Source organism: Cucurbita pepo, chromosome LG06, assembly GCF_002806865.2.
Source record: "Cucurbita pepo subsp. pepo cultivar mu-cu-16 chromosome LG06, ASM280686v2, whole genome shotgun sequence".
Taxonomy (NCBI): Eukaryota; Viridiplantae; Streptophyta; class Magnoliopsida; order Cucurbitales; family Cucurbitaceae; genus Cucurbita; species Cucurbita pepo.
Window position 1 is genome coordinate 10299731 of NC_036643.1, and position 3255 is coordinate 10302985.

The window sequence follows — 3255 nt, forward strand, 5'->3', positions numbered from 1 at the left end:
CGTCCATCTCATTTTCATTAATAACTCACATTTCTAGCCTAAATAAACATGAACTATGGAAATAAGATCCTATATTAATCTTAATTGACTTAATTAAGGTCAAATTCAGCTCTGGGAGGGTAAAAAATATAGAAACAAGTATCAAAATGTTTATACCGAGCCAAATGATAGAGTTTTGAGTTGAGAAGCTACATCGAGTTGAGCTGTGTTGAGCCGATTGAGCTAAAGTAGTCAACGGTTGTATGTGCGACACGGAGTTCGGGTCGTTCTCTCTGGTGGTTCCTGCGGTGCGTAGGTTGTGGCACTGCATTCGGGATGTTTGTTTTCAAGAACGATGCTACTCTTGACACTGCATTTGGGATGTTGATGAGAAGAGTTTTTCTTTTTATAATAGTAAAACAAAGTTATTTGACCTCATTCATTCATGAAGTTATTAGACCAAACCATAACCTTTTCTCCACTCCACGGGAAATCTTTTCCGTTCTTTAGAAGTTGTGTGCTTACTACAATACTCATCTAATAAAAGTAAGTCTATTGAACATTTGAGTTTCCAATTATATGTAGACTTTTAACAAAATAATGCATGTATGGTAATGAAATATCCAAGTTGTTATCGAAAATAAAATACTGACTTCAAAATGAATATACACGTCTCGTTTTATTCAAAAATTTCGAGCACCAAAATAGAAGAAAATTGAGAAGGAGACATCGGAATGGAGTTAGGAAAAGTATGTGATTGATGTCCGGAGAGAAAAAGAAAAAGTAACCTAAGCTTGAGGATGTGTGATTCTTTGCTAAATAAAGTGTAACCGAACAAACGAACACAAACAAGGACACGAACACGCTTAAAATCCTTTCAGTTTTTTGTTCGTTTTTCTTTTAATAGCGTTTTACATAAAAATTTATCTTTAAAAGTCGTTAAAAAGGTATCTTTGTTTTAGTGCAATGATTATATATATATATGGTTCAAAAGGATACAAATGAAACACAAATAAATTCTAAGTTGATAAAAAAATGAAGGCTATGAATAATCTCTATATGATTTTGTTGTTTACTTTTGCATCAACTTCTAATGTTTTCACTTGTTTGGACGCCCAATATCCACAATCTCGTTGGGAAGTGACGATTCTTAATTATCAAGACATACCTTTACAGGTCCATTGCAAATCGAAAAACGACGATTTAGGTAAATAAGGGTATTGCACCACGACAAATTATTCAACGAGACCATATTATTTTATGTATATATGTATAAACTCTTGTAGTTCTAACTTTTTCCTTTTTTCAATTGAATTTGTTCCCATCTAGATGTAACTTTCTATTTAGGGGAGCACATTCTTCTGTCCAAACAAGAATACAGCTGGAAATTCAAAGAGAATTTGTGGCAGACAACATTGTTTTGGTGCAATTTTAGTAGCAATTACGGGAAGCTTTCGTTCGAGGTTTTTTGGCCAGAGAAGGGAATTTGGCTTCAAGACCGATGCAACTATTCGCACTGCATTTGGCGTGCAGATGAGAAGGGTTTTTCTTTATATAATAATCGAATAAATGTATTCGAGCTCATTCATCCATGGAATCCTTAGACAAATCATCACCTTTGCCTTACATCACATCGAATCTTTTCTTTACTACACAAGTAGTGTGTTTTCTGTAATGCTCTAACAAAGTGTCTATTAATCATTTAAGTTCTTAAATATATGAAAATATTTAATATAAAAATGAGTACATCGGAATAATATATTAAAGTTCTTATTAAAGAATAAAACATTGACGTTGTCCTGAATATCGAAGTCTAGATTTTATAGAAAATATTCAAGCATGAAAATGAAATAAATTTGAAAGTTATACAAAGTTCTCGAAAATGAAACACAAACAGATTTTGTATCGGCCACACAAAAAAGAAACTCAATCGTCGGAAAACACGCTCTCACGCCTCATTGTGCCACGTGTCACGCCTACAGCCAGAAACTTCTTTGGCTTGTGTGGCTCAACCGGCTAGTCTAGGCTTTGCGGCTCAAAATCTAGCTCATTGGCTCCGTAAAGGATATTTTGCCCAATTTTTGCGGTTCCGACTATCTTGAAGCTGAAAATTGACCTTGCTTAAGGAAATGAAGGTCAATATAAGATTCAATTTCTCAATTTATATTAAATTGGGTTAAGAAATTGTAGTTAGTCATGAAAGAAGATTGACGATCTCTAGTAGGACGAAAAGCAAATGTACCAAAATTTAGGGAGAACCGGCTAAGACCAACCAAGTAAGCGGTCTTACTATCGGATAGAACACGTGCATAGTGGCTAAGTTTATGATATGACATTGTTTGACAAAAATGTGATAAAATATACCTACAAAATTAGTTGATACGAGATTTCGCCACCCACTGCTACATTGCTCGTTACATATGTCCTCACATTTTAAAATGTTGAGAAATATACCTCTCCAATCATTGACAAATAAGAAAATCATGTCAAGAATGGGATTCGAACCCATGCCCTTTCGGACCAGTACCTGAAACTGGCGCCTTAGACCAGCTCGGCCATCTTGACTATTTTTTTTTTTTTTTTTTGTAATAGCTACAAATTACTACTAGCATATACTATCCACTTTCAGGTACTAATGCATCGTCGTCAGTCTCACGGTTTTAAAATGCGTCTTGATCATGCCTAGGAGTTGAAGAGGTTTATTGGATTCCTAGGCCAGCTAGGTTTCTTAACACGAGCTTTTGGTTCCAGGTTACTCTATTTTGACTCCTCGACTCTTTCTTTAGTCCTCAAGTAATAGGGTCTATTTCCTCTTAACGTCGCCACGATCCTAAGGTGCTTAGTCTAGTGTACGCATCTTGACCTAAGTCATTATATAACCAACCTAACTCTTACACACTAGCTCTATGTAGATAAACACGCTAGATAGGTTGAACACACTGTCAAACACCTTGACCTAATATACAAGCAAACAAGTTCAACGGGAAGATAATATCCATAAATCACCCTGGAGCACAGATCACAATAACTCATCCTCTTTTCTAACGAATCTGAGTGGCGCAAACAGCTCAACAAGAAAACAATATCCATAAATCACAATAGTTCATCCTCTTTTCTAACATATCAGAGTGGCGCAGCTGAAGCGTGGTGATCCATAAACCACAGGTCCTAGGATCGAAACCACAATGACATTTGCTACAACACAAGGATCATTATACCTCTCAAAACTAGTACCTTAGACTTGCTTGGCCTATTATCCGCTTTGGCCCGTTAGAG

At 35.8% G+C, this 3255-nt stretch overlaps 1 non-coding gene across 1 annotated transcript; it reads right to left on the bottom strand.

The window, feature by feature from the left end:
* Positions 1–2463: 2463 nt before the first annotated feature.
* TRNAL-CAG lies at positions 2464–2544 on the bottom strand. Its single transcript has one exon. It is a non-coding gene; the product is annotated as a tRNA-Leu (tRNA).
* Between the last annotated feature and the right edge of the window lie 711 nt (positions 2545–3255).